At 42.4% G+C, this 14,663-nt stretch overlaps 1 non-coding gene across 1 annotated transcript; it reads left to right on the top strand.

The window, feature by feature from the left end:
* Positions 1–1,362: 1,362 nt before the first annotated feature.
* LOC122130243 lies at positions 1,363–1,469 on the top strand. The gene has a single exon (XR_006151849.1). It is a non-coding gene; the product is annotated as a U6 spliceosomal RNA (small nuclear RNA).
* The last annotated feature ends 13,194 nt before the right edge of the window (positions 1,470–14,663 follow it).

Below are 14,663 nucleotides of genomic sequence, written 5' to 3'. Positions count from 1 at the left end.
CTGTCCTTTCATTCACACGGCTGTACAGTGTTGGTTTGCGCACGAGTGTCAGACAGACGGAAGTGCCATTGCGCCACCATCACCATGGTAACTAAGAGAGAAATAAACTCCATCCTGCTCTCTTGCCAGTTAGTGATGGTCGTGCAACAGCGCTTTTGATGATAAATCTGAAGTAGTTGTGTGTTGGTTTTTTAAAGGGGAAAAACTTGTGATTCCTGTCTTGTGTGATACAGTATGATGTCCTTGTGGCCAAGTATTGTAACAGGTTGTGTGTTACTTGACGACCCCTTTCCTAAAATATCTGCACTTACATATTTTTATATTTAGGCAAAAAACTACTAATTTGCTTCTTAATCAAATAGTTAATATATAGATGTGTTATATTTCAGGTGAGAAGACATGGGTTTTTAAAAATGCGTTTTTTAAATATCGCTTCAGAGTAAGCTACAGCCCTGGAGCGCCATCTGGCGGTGCATGTGCGTCACACATTTTATGAACTACGTCGATCAATTCGATACATTTACTGGTACTTCAGTTTGAAGTAGTCATTAGCATGTAAGGCAACAGAAAGTTAAAGTGACATGGAAGAAAGACCCGCGTATGAAGTTGAAGAAGACTTAAAAAAATAGGCATAGTTTTGAAAATAAACGTTTCAAGGATTGTAGGGGAGGTAAGTAATGGAATGCGAGTGCTATCTGGCGGTGGATTTGTGCAGAGCTGAAGATGGAGGAGTATTTAGGGCCGAAACGAAGGTAAGGTGTGCTAGATCGGAGGAGAACGATGTCCCTAGATATTATATTTACAACGGGGTATTACGAAAATTGAAGATTAAGCGGTGATCGTAGACAGACGAAGTGGCTGAGATGACTTGTAGGCGATTAAACCGGAGAAACTAGATGCAAACTTTAAACGCACTTTTCATTAAAGGGTATGTATACATTCACTAGGCAAAAAGTCTTACACAGGTGAAATACATAGTTGTCTCTACTACACTGACTGGAAAGTCATTTGAAAATATACTTGGTGTGCTCGTATTCTTCCATGTCCGGGTTGTCGACTGGGTGGAGCTGGTCTATGCTATGAACCAATGACTGGACAGGAAAGCACGATATGTGTGTTACCCATAATGCAATGCACCGCTCTTCTAGACCGCATTTTTTACTATTTTAAAAGTATATAAGCATTTTAAAAGTTGTATTCAAACCATACCTAGATTACCGTGTTCATTGGCTTAGTTTACATTTTTTGTTTCACGAATGTGCTGTCTCGAGCGTATTTACGACAGAGAACAATGAGACACCGGAGGTCCTGCGACCACGTCAGAGTAGTCCTATAAATAGACCTCGAACATTGGTATAGTTTGTGCTCGCTTCGGCAGCACATATACTAAAATTGGAACGATACAGAGAAGATTAGCATGGCCCCTGCGCAAGGATGACACGCAAATTCGTGAAGCGTTCCATATTTTGAGGGTTTTTTTTGCCATTCTTCTCTGTTCTACTTTCTTTTGAAAACCGTTCTTCGAGGTTTTTTGCCATTCTTCTCTGTTCTACTTTCCTTTGAAAACCGTTCTTCGAGGTTTTTTGCCATTCTTCTCTGTCCTACTTTCCTTTGAAAACACGTTCTTCGTGGTTGTAGTACGCCGACCAGCCGCCAGAGGACACTTTCGACCTTTTGTAGCTGCAATATACCATCCTGCCGCCTTTGACTATGGTTCTTTATTAATCGCTGTAGTACAATGACCTGCCGACAGATGGCAATATTGACCATGGTAATATCACCAGTTTTCTGGTCAGTTGAAAATTTAAATTATGTATTCGTGTTACTACATGAATGCTTTGTCATCAAAGTTATAATGAAGCCATAATTGTGTAGCAAAAGCATGAAACTCCATATTTGTCTGCAGCAGTCTTTTAAAATATACTTTCTGAGGTATACAGGACCATATGTATTGCTGGTGGCTACAGACTATGTATCCTACCATTGATGTGTGCAACAGTAACTATGACGTTTGAACATGTGTTTATTGAGTGTTTCTAAACAGGTGAGAGATTACAATTAAATGAAATGCCCTTGCATATGTGGAAACAGTACACTTTGAGGTACATGTCAAACTCTTATATTTGCACCCCTACACATCAACAGATCTCAAGTTGAAAGGGTCAGCTGCTTCAGGTTCCTCGGGGTGCATATCAGTGACGATCTCTCCTGGTCTGCTCACAGACAAGGTGGTCAAAGCGGCCCGGAAACGGTTCTTCTTCTTTAGGAGACTGAAGAAGTTTGGCATGGAGTCAGTCATCCTCACAAACTTCTACTGATGCATGATAGAGCATTTGACTGGTTGCATCAGTGTGGTGCGGGAGCTGCAAATATACCATCTAGGGACATCGTTCTCCTCCGATCTAGCACACCTTACCTTCGTTTCGGCCCTAAATGCTCCTCCATCTTCAGCTCTGCACAAATCCACCGCCAGATGGCACTCGCATTCCATTACTTACCTCCCCTACAATCCATGAAACGTTTATTTTCAAAACTATGCCTATTTTTTAAGTCTTCTTCAACTTCATACGCGGGTCTTTCTTCCATGTCACTTTAACTTTCTGTTGCCTTACATGCTAATGACTACTTCAATTCGATACATTTACTGGTACTTCAGTTTGATCAACGTAGTTCATAAAATATGTGACGCACATGCACCGCCAGATGGCGCTCCAGGGCTGTAGCTTACTCTGAAGCGATATTTAAAAAACGCATTTTTAAAAACCCATGTCTTCTCACCTGAAATATAACACATCTATATATTAACTATTTGATTAAGAAGCAAATTAGTAGTTTTTTGCCTAAATATAAAAATATGTAAGTGCAGATATTTTAGGAAAGGGGTCGTCAAGTAACACACAACCTGTTTACAATACTTGGCCACAAGGACATCATACTGTATCACACAAGACAGGAATCACAAGTTTTTCCCCTTTAAAAAACCAACACACAACTACTTCAGATTTATCATCAAAAGCGCTGTTGCACGACCATCACTAACTGGCAAGAGAGCAGGATGGAGTTTATTTCTCTCTTAGTTACCATGGTGATGGTGGCGCAATGGCACTTCCGTCTGTCTGACACTCGTGCGCAAACCAACACTGTACAGCCGTGTGAATGAAAGGACAGGACGGATCCGTTTGGCTGCTGAGTTTGAGTGACCCCGTCCTGCCAGTATCGCTGATTCCATCTGAAAAGCCCAGGTTGTCTGCGCAGGTATCTTCATGTATTGTGGTGCAGCCATGATTAGGGCCGGAGTCGATTCTCTTTGTGGCCTTTTCCCACTGGGTCAGGTACTGCTTCTGTTGTGGCAGTATCTCCATCAACAGCTCCAACACAAATCTTTGAAAAAAAAAAAAAAAAAAAAACCTTTCCTACAATAACATATCTTCTTCCAGGTTCCCACCCACTTTCAATGACAGTTAGAAATGTAACTATGACCCTTGACTGCTTGCCAAATTATTGAATTAAAATTGAGCAAACTTTTCCATCTCTTTTCACAACAGAACATTATCAGAAGAGTACAGGACATCATTAATTCACACAACTGAACATTATCTACGCAAGAGTACAGAACATCATTAATTCACACAACAGAACATTATCTAACCCCAAGCTAACCCTTTTATCAGGTAGCTGAACTCTCCCTAATTGGCCCATACCACCACAGGCCCAAAGCACAGGGGTGATGTCATGTGTCAGAAGAAATACACATTATACAAAAGTTAAAATGGTACCAATAATAATATTATTATTATTATTATTAATAATGAGAAGAAGAACTCAGTCAGGCCTTCAAAATAATGAAAACAATAGTTATGGTCACATTCACCATGGAAAACCTTACCACAACGGAACAATATTGGTACAATAAAACAGAGCTTAGGAAGAGCGGCATCACAACAGAACATCATCAATTCACACAACAGAACATTATCTACGGAAGAGTACAGAACATCATTAATTCACACAACAGAACATTATCTACGCAAGAGTACAGAACATCATTAATTCACACAACAGAACATTATCTACGCAAGAGTACAGAACATCATTAATTCACACAACAGAACATTATCTACGCAAGAGTACAGAACATCATTAATTCACACAACAGAACATTATCTACAGAAGAGTACAGAACATCCTTCATGTCATTACACCAACATCATTAATTCACACAACAGAACATTATCTACGCAAGAGTACAGAACATCATTAATTCACACAACAGAACATTATCTACGCAAGAGTACAGAACATCATTAATTCACACAACAGAACATTATCTACGCAAGAGTACAGAACATCATTAATTCACACAACAGAACATTATCTACGCAAGAGTACAGAACATCATTATTTCACACAACAGAACATTATCTACAGAAGAGTACAGAACATCCTTCATGTCATTACACCAACATCATTAATTCACACAACAGAACATTATCTACGGAAGAGTACAGAACATCATTAATTCACACAACAGAACATTATCTACGCAAGAGTACAGAACATCATTAATTCACACAACAGAACATTATCTACGCAAGAGTACAGAACATCATTAATTCACACAACCCCAAGCTAACCCTTTTATCAGGTAGCTGAACTCTCCCTAATTGGCCCATACCACCACAGGCCCAAAGCACAGGGGTGATGTCATGTGTCAGAAGAAATACACATTATACAAAAGTTAAAATGGTAAGAAGAAGAAGAAGAAGAAGAAGAAGAAGAAGAAGAAGAAGAAGAAGAAGAAGAAGAAGAAGAAGAAGAAGAAGAACTCAGTCAGGCCTTAAAAATAATGAAAACAATAGTTATGGGTCACATTCACCATGGAAAACCTTACCACAACGGAACAATATTGGTACAATAAAACAGAGCTTAGGAAGAGCGGCATCACAACAACAGAACATCATTAATTCACACAACAGAACATTATCTACGGAAGAGTACAGAACATCATTAATTCACACAACAGAACATTATCTACGGAAGAGTACAGAACATCATTAATTCACACAACAGAACATTATCTACAGAAGAGTACAGAACATTTACATTAAGTCATTTAGCAGGCGCTTTTGTCCAAAGCGACGTACAAGGGAACGGTCACGCTACGAGCATTAGAACCCTGGTGTAACAATAAATACTACTTTACATAAGAAAAACGAAATAGAAAAGAAAAGTGCAGGAATGTAACCGCTGTAAGTGCGAGTTAAGCACTAGTCGAAGTGCCAGTTTAGGAAGGGAGGTGCTCTCTGAAGAGTTGGGTCTTCAAAAGCTTCTTGAAGGCAGAGAGGGACGCCCCTGCTCTGGTAGTGCTAGGCAGTTCGTTCCACCAACGTGGAACTACAAATGAGAATAGTCTGGATTGCCGTGCTTGCACAGACGGCAGAGCCAAACGACGCTCACTGGACGAGCGCAGCATCCTGGGTGTAACATTTGCCCTTACAAGAGCATTTAGGTAGGTGGGAGCAGAACCAGCAATCACTCTGTAGGCAAGCATAAGTGACTTGAACTTAATGTGAGCAGCTACAGGCAGCCAGTGGAGCTCAATGAGTAGCGGGGTGACGTGTTCCCTCTTCGGTTGGTTGAACACCAGATGCGCCGCCGCGTTCTGGATCATCTGTAGCGGTTTCACCACTCAAGCCGGCAGGCCCGTTAGGAGGGCGTTGCAGTAGTCAAGGCGGGAACTCACCAAGGTTTGCAACAGCAGCTGGGTGGCATACTGGGTTAGGTACGGCCTGATTTTGCGGATGTTGTATAGCACAAAGCGGCACGACTGGAGACAGAGGCGATGTTGGGCCGTGAAGGTCATTGTCGTCATATGAGCAGAGGTTTCTTGCTGTTTTGGATGGAACAAGAAATAAAGAGTCATATTGATATTGATGTTGTGGTGGATGACCTGTTTGGTTGGAAAGACCATCAGTTCGTATTTGGCCAGGTTCAGCTGAAGGTGGGGATTTTTCATCCATGTGGTAAATCAGCAAAGACAGTCCGAGATAACGCGCCGAGACAGTGGTGTCCTCAGGAGGGAAAGAAGAAACAGTTGAGTATCATCGGCATAACAGTGATAGGAAAAACCATGCGAGCGGATGATAGGGCCCAACGAGGTGTGTAAAATGGCAAAGAAGAAGTGGTCCCATCACCGAGCCTTGGGACACCCCTGTGCTGAGGCGGTGAGGTAACAGACAGCTGACTTGCCATGACACGTTTGAACGAGCGCCCAGTGAGGTACGATTCAAAACCAGCGACGTGCGCCTTGCCAAGAAATGCCATACTTGACAGTATGGACAGAAGGATGCGGTGGTTGACTGTATCAAACGCAGCTGATAGTCAAGCAGGACGAGAGCCGAGGATTGAGCTGCTGCTCTAAGCTGATTTTTAAGGCCTCGGCCACGACAACAGGGCTGTTTCGGTGGAGTGACCGCTTTTGAATCCAGACTGGTTTGGATCGAGGAGATGTTTCATTGACATCATTCATTTCATTACACCAACATCATTAATTCAAACAGAACATTACTATGGAAGAGTACAGCAAGAGCTGGGGTTGCCGTCTTCGCAGGAGCTGGAGTTGCTGTCTTCGCAGGAGCTGGAGCTGGGGCGGCCGTCTTCACAGGAGCTGGAGCTGGGGCGGCCGTCTTCACAGGAGCTGGAGCTGCTGTCTTCACAGGAGCTGGAGCTGGGGCGGCCGTCTTCACAGGAGCTGGAGCTGCTGTCTTCACAGGAGCAGGAGTTGGAGCTGGGGCTGCTGTCTTCGCGGGAGCGGGGGCTGCTGTCTTCACAGGAGCAGGAGCTGGGGCGGCCGTCATTGCAGGAGCTGGGGCGGCTGTCTTCGCAGGAGTCAGGGCGGCTGTCTTCGCGGGAGCTGAAGATGGAGTGGCCGTCTTCGCGGGAGCTGAAGATGGAGTGGCCGTCTTCGCGGGAGCTGAAGATGGAGTGGCCGTCTTCGCGGGAGCTGAAGATGGAGTGGCCGTCTTCGCGGGAGCTGAAGATGGAGTGGCCGTCTTCGCGGGAGCTGAAGATGGAGTGGCCGTCTTCGCGGGAGAGGGGGCTGTGGTGGCCATCTTCGCAGGAGCTGGAGCTGGGGCGGCCGTCTTCACAGGAGCTGGGGCTGGAGCGGCCGTCATTGCAGGAGCTGGGGCTGGAGCTGGGATGGCCGTCTTCACAGGAGTCGGGGCGGCCGTCTTCGCAGGAGCTGGGGCTGGAGCTGGAGCTGGGATGGCCGTCTTCACAGGAGTCGGGGCGGCCGTCTTCGCAGGAGCTGAAGATGGAGTGGCCGTCTTCGCAGGAGCTGGAGCGGTCGTCTTAGCGGGAGGGGGGGCTGTGGTGGCCATCTTCGCAGGAGCTAGAGCTGGGGTGGCCGTCTTCGCAGTAGCGGGAGCCGGGGCGGCCGTCTTCCCAGGCGCGGGAGCTGGGTAGGGAGAGGAAGCCATGGCGTGGCTCATCTACGAGACCCTGGGAGGTGACACTCGGAGGGACATAATCAACAATGAATAACATGTCCTAAACCAACATGCATTATCAACATGCACAAAGGACTTCTACAAGTACAGATATGCCAACAGTAATTCTAACAAGATGCAAACTCACCGTGCTGGGCAGAATCTCTACAATAGTGAAAAGGAGGGTGATACGTGACTGGATCCCAAATTATATCTATGGCGGGAAGGTCGTTGTAATAGGTGCCAATCGCGACAGGTTGTCCGGTTTAGAACAGAGATGTCAAAGTCCTGATGACAATGTAAGAACATTTATTTATTTTACACACACAAGTAAGGATTGCCATGGTAGCCGTGATAGAATAGTCTGTGCACATTGAATGCCCCTTGCATAGACAATGTATGGAACCGTGTTATAATGATCCGTGACAGAAAATGAACAGTGAACCGTGTAACCATGAATGATATAAATAACAAGACGTACAAATATGAAACAATTATGGTAGCGGCAACCTTCTGAAACAAATAGTCTTCATGAACTGTGTGACATTTTTTTCAATTGGAGAGTGTAGTGGAAAATTCTAAGAGTTCTCAAGAAACTTCTCAAGGCAAACAGGTATGAATATACTGAACGGTTTTAATTCAGAGGAGTTAACTACTGCTGAGCTGGTCCATGGAGCATCTCAAAGACTCTAAGCAAATGGCAAGAGCGATCAAGTAGATAACCTGAAGATCAAGTCCCTGTGCCCCTTTTTATAAGATTTAGCCCCCCTTTGTTCTACCCTGTTCTTTGATGAAGTAAACAAGAACAGGGAAGAACAGACTTAAACTACATCGAGATTGAGAACAATTGTGCATCTATCTTAACAGCGTGCATATTGGCACAGTTTTCCTGTGATAACAGGTGTCTCAGTTTTTTTCCAGGTACAGTGTCTGGAAATTGTCTGTCTTGTGGCATTGCCGAAGCGTCTAGAGGAGTCTGTGACCCCGCCATGACCCCTCAGAGGCACCCATCTGGAGGCTAGTCCTTGGCATGCAGGGTTTTTCCTGCATAGAGAAAATTTGGGCGCGCGCCTAAGCCGTTTTCCCGCAGCGCCTACAACAAATCGCGAGCGCCTAAGGCAAAAAAAAAAAGTCCGCGATAAAAAAAAAAAAAAAAAAAAAGCTGTCATTCATGGCGGCAATTCAGCTAATAGTGTTTTGAGCCCTCACCGTCGACTTCAAGGGCGCATCCACCTCCCACCCCCTGAGCCAATCATTGAACAGAGGCTGCTCCAAGCTTGCCAGTTTAGAGAAGACGTTAGTTTGGATTTGAGCAAGCAACTTAATGTAGCTAGCTTTTAGCTGTTTTAAACCAAGGGACTTTACTTCAAAAATGTTGTTTTCAACCTGCTTACAAATCTGGTTAAAACAACTAGTGAAGGTGTTTTAGAATAATATTAATGCCATATACAATAACTGACTTTGTTAACACTACTAACTAATGTTAGCTGTCTTAATTATTTAGCGCAATGCTAGCATGCATCCAGGGCTCGAAATTTACTTTTTGGCTTACCAGCCAACATGGCTGGTAGATGAAAAAAATTACCAGCCAATCATATTTTTTACCGGCCAAAATTAAACCTGGTATTTCAGACTTACTCTGACATTGTTTGACATAAACAACATTTACCTATGATTTTAATGTCATTGTAAATCACTCTCAGAATGGATTAAATAAAATCAACCAATATTGCCCATTTGGCTGGTGACAGCCGCAACGCGCGCTGTATGCTGTACCCGGGATCCGTAAAGGCCCTCCTTCACTATACAACATACGCTGTCTGAAGCCCAGTTTTATAGATTTGGGGTTATTGGTATGTGTTTGGTTATGCTGGGTGGGTGGCTGGCTGGCTGGCGTTGATGTAGTCTGTTCTTCTCATCCAAACTATAGAGATACATTATTTAATTAACTTTTGCATGACCCACATTTATCAAAGCACATTCAAGAGTTGGCTATTAGAAATATACTTCAGATGAATTAATTAACCTCATAAGAAGCGTTGCATTAGGCCTACAAAAAATCTAAATTAAGCTTTAAATGACACCTATATGAATAAATAAATATTGTCCAACTAACAATATAGCATACATATTCAAAGAAGATTATAGCCACCATAGTCTTGCTGATCTGACATAAAACCGCATTGAAAAGAACAGAGGGGAGGCAAAAAAGTACCTCTGCCCTCAATGAAGGGGGCGTGCGAGAGGCCCACCGGTCGGGGCTATGCTTGTTCTGCCGTTGCTCTTCTTCTACGCTTTATCACCGTCAACATATTTCAGCCACTGCCGTGGCTTCCCATTAATCGCCAATGAGCCACCTACTGCAACATTTCCTTGGTAGCGTAGCTGCTGTTGTGGCTGTTGTTTCTTCCTCCCTAGGATGTTCGCTGCATCTTTGCTGGAGGTGATGCATCGGCAATGAATCGCCACATTATTTTCAGCTTCATTCATCTGCGTTAACTTGCGTGTGGCCAACTAAGTCTGTTTCAACTTTTTGATTCGCACTCAAAATATTAGAACTTTATAAACGTTGTTTCGCTGGCAAAATAATAGAACATTGTATTCGCGCGCAAATTGTTATAGTTGTATAAAAATTCGAAGAACGTTATGTAACCCTTGCCCCTCTCCCACCGTTCGTGTTGGCGTTGCCAGCTATTTTTAACCATGACGGGCGCGGTAGTCGGGAGCTGTACTGCGCAATTTCACTCGCCAAGTGGCGGAGCATCGGACACAATTTAGTCGCCAGCCCAAAAATCTACACGCCATTGGCGCTTGGCGGGTGCCAATTTCGAGCCCTGCATGCATCTACCGTAATTCGATATTTAACCAAGGTAGCCTATTATAGCTACTGCAAAATATTGATCGCGACCTGTTTACAAATCTGGTTAAAAAGATAAAGGTGAGCTGTTATTTATAGATATATAGAATCTATTTTATAGATTTCTCATGCATCTAATGGCTTACAGCTACCTGTAACGCATCTAAACGTACAGAGTAAGGGAGGTTGACTGCTAAATACAGTACATTAAGGCAGCCACCAGTCTTTGGATAGCTCTCATAAGTGAGTTATTGTATATGGCATTAATATTCTAACCATCACACATAGGATATATAGGTACAACAAACACACTGCTTAAATAAAACACTAAGCCTACTATCAAAGTATTTTTTTAAGATATTGTAGGCAACTGCTAGCTAGCTAGATAATGTCAGCAAACTGCTAGCTAGCTGCTTGCTCAAATTCAAACCAATGTCTTCTCTAAACTGGCAAGCTAGGAGCAGCCTCTGTCAATGATTGGCAATTCATCACGCGTGCAATGCCATGTAAGCGAATATGGTCTCAATAGTATGTTTCAAGTATAGGCTACAGCCGAAACCTCGTTATGTTTTGATCAATAGTAATCGAGTTGAAAAGCGTGTCTTCTTGTCTGAACAATACGCAACTGTGAGGTGCGCGAATGGACAGAGCGTGCCAGCTGCCAATCAGTCAACTTGCGTATGCATCCTGACTTCATCAGTCGGCGCTGATTTTGAGCATAACATTCTATTTTCAGTATTCATGGCTTTCAATGTATTAAAATATCTGTTATGTTGAGGACATACACGGTGTAGGCTATTATTTGATTTGTCTACCCGTTTGAACGAGTACCAGTAGACCGCGGGGCCTCGGAAGAAGGCAGAGCAACCGCATTGGTTTATCAATGAAAGCTCAGCTCGTTCGGAGGAGAGCGGATAGATTGTGTTGCATCTCGAATATAATAATATTAATATTATCATTGATAATAAACCGTTGCGGTTGTAAACTGTCGTTCCGCTGCGAGGGCCAGCCCGACGTGCACGAATACACTGTACAAATGCAAATGAAATGTCCACTCAAAATGCTGACAAACAGTTTGATTTCCACGCAGCCTCCATTGGTGGGCCAATAGAAGTTAAACACACTATTAAACATATTTGTGGACAGTTTTTTAATAATAAAACAAAAAGAATGGTATGTAGGTTTGTATAATAAAAATGAATAGTAATAATAGAAAACTTGAATTTCATAATTTGGTGTGTTACATTTCTGACCACTGGTTAGTTCTAGAATTTTATTGATATACATTTCAAGTAGTTTGCATATGTAGAGGTAAACTTGATAATCTTTGAACCATACATGATAGCACCATGGGGCTTGGACTACTGTCAATCTATTAGCCTATCTATTTTAATCTAAAGTGTAAGCAAAATGATTTCCTGAAGCATATCCTCCATTATTTATGAAATGGTAACATGTAAGCTAATAAGGTGACATGGTAAAACAGACTGTGCGCGCATAGCGCGCAATTTTTTTTTTGAGCACCGAAGACCCATTTTGACCCAGGAAAAACCCTGGCATGGCCTTTTAGAAGCGCCTATCTGAGGCTTGTGACAGTCAAAACCCTCAGAAGCCCCCAAAAGTGCCTAGGTGTGTCTGCTATGTGGTTTTTCAGAGACGGCATGTTTGCCACGTGATTTATCAGAAAACATATCTCTGCCACGCAGGGGCGGAGATCCCATTTCATTGTAGGGGGGGACAATACATGGTCAAATTTCAGAGTGTAATTCCGGGGGGGGGGGGGGACATGAAAAAATTGCTTTCACGAGAGCTAGCATAAACTGCTAAATACCGAATTCTCTTATCACATTTACAAACAGAAATTCGAAGTCATTTTAGAATTATCTAAACAGCATTAAATGTACTAACACGAAATATCTATTCACAGACAAATAATGTCCAAAGTTCAAGAGAACTTGATGCTCAAAATAAGTTATAAAACAGCTCAAGAGGGAATCGAACTAGCAACCTTTTGATTACAATACGACTTCTCTACCTCCTACGCCACTGTCACTCCATATTGCAATACCAGCATAGTTGATGGACCACAGAAAAAGATGACATTAATTTAACTTCAGATAATTTAACAAATCTGGAGAGGCACTGAGATGTAGACCTACGTTTAGCCTACCTGTCCTGTCTAGCATGAACCTGCCCTGACAGGACAGTGTCCTAGACTGTCTAGCAAGCTATCTTAACTGTGTTAATTACCGGCATGCGTGTGTTATCTGCAAACGTTCACGTTGTCATGCCAATCCATTAATAAGCTTATGTATACTTGTGCATATCGATTGGAACTTCGTAAATGGAGTTTAGAAAAAAACTTCTTCTTTACATGTTCTTACTGCGTTCGAAAATGAGGTAAATCTCTTTACATATCGAGTATCATAGCGGCAGCGACAGGGGACAGAGGAGGAAACAGTCTGACAATCTGACCGTGTAGGCTACTGGGCTGATTAACTGAAACACGGAGCTGCCGGTAGCCCTGCCCGTTGGAAACAGCATGTGAACCAAACCACTTTGAGGAATAGGGGGAACACGATTTTTCAACACTTAAAAAACAAATTTTTTTTACGTCTATAATTAGCACCGCTTGTGTCGTCGTATTTTTATATAAAAAAATATATATATATATATATATATTTTTTTTTTAGTTTTCAATGATTGTTGGGGGGGACAACTTTATGGTAGGGGGGGACACGTCCCCCCGGGATCTCCGCCTATGCTGCCACGTGATTTATAAGAAAAGGTATCTTTGCAACGGGGATTATAAGAAAAGGCATGTTTGCCACGTGATTTATCAGAAAACATATCTCTGCCACGTGATTTATAAGAAAAGGTATCTTTGCAACGGGGTATATAAGAAACAGGGTTCATACACATTTTGACTAGGGATGCACCGATACCACTTTTTTACAAACCGATACGAGTACGAGTATTTTTATTTGTGTACTTGCCGATACCGAGTACCGATACCGATACTTCTTAGATTTGGTCTCCATGAAAGTGCAATTAATTTGGAGGCAGATTTTATTTTATCCTCTGCAGATTATGTCAAGCCTATAGTACAAAATTAACAGAAGGCTATCCCAAGCCAAAAATAAACAGAGCTTTCTGGTTTTAACACACAAAAAAAGCCTTCAAACAGACAATATCATCACATTAGACAAAATGAAAATATAACCAGATGGCAATTCAATTTGCTGCATAGTTAACAACACAGTCTGCTTAACAAAAAGTGAACAGAACTATTACTGGATTAGCACAAGAGCACATTTCAGTTAAAAAAGGATCAGAAGAATCTCCTGCTCAAGTACACAAACAATCACTTAACCTATGTGGCACAGTCTTTCTCTCTACCTCTCTCTGTGTGCGTGCGCGTTTTTTTCTTTTGCAAGACGTCAGTTAAGATTGGTTACTTCGGTCTTGCGCCACTAGCATCAGTGAACTCTGTGTACTTAGCACTATGGAGTGTCTTCAGAGGTTTAATCAAATTGCTTGTGTTAAACAAAGTACTTTCCTTTCCGCCCCTCGACACCGTAGCAGTGCAGAGCTTACACTGTGCCTTACTCCGGTCGTCGTCATTTATCTTAAAATGAGCCCAAATCGCCTAAATTTAGCGAAACCTGTATACTGAAATACTTTGACACTATGACAAACTTTCCTAACAGTCAAACATCAAGCAAATGCAACACAAGACGGCAAATAAGCTACTTACTAGTCTGGCAGAGAGTGGTAGGACGGGTAGGACAATAAATCACATTTTGTGTCAGCATAGCCCGGCCAGTTTGATGCAGTGAAATACTGATGAGTGGTATCGGTGCTTGGTATCGGCAATTCAAAAACGAGTATGAGTATTTTAACGAAGTATCGGCACCGATACCGATACTGGTATGGGTATCGGTGCATCCCTAATTTTGACCAATGGATTTCCATGACTTTAAACCAAATTTCCATGACCAAACATTTTGTGAAATCTCAGTGTATGGGTCAAAGACAAAACTTGGTTTTCAAGCCTCAAAAATATAAAAGTATTCAACAACTCAAAACTTTTATTTTTTTCTGGACATTAGAGTGTATTTTCTTGAATCCTTATATTTTCTGAGCAAAAAATAGCAGACAATACACATTTTTATTCTGATTTCTAGAAGACGATCCCTAAATTGTCATTCAGTGTAATAACATTTTAAATACAAAAAAATCCTGTCAGGCATAAGAACATTAAGAGGATGTATATGGTTAATTAAAAGACTATATTTAATGACTGCACTGCCATT

Source organism: Clupea harengus, unplaced genomic scaffold (assembly GCF_900700415.2).
Source record: "Clupea harengus unplaced genomic scaffold, Ch_v2.0.2, whole genome shotgun sequence".
Classification (NCBI taxonomy): Eukaryota; Metazoa; Chordata; class Actinopteri; order Clupeiformes; family Clupeidae; genus Clupea; species Clupea harengus.
This window is presented reverse-complemented; position numbering and strand designations above follow the sequence as displayed.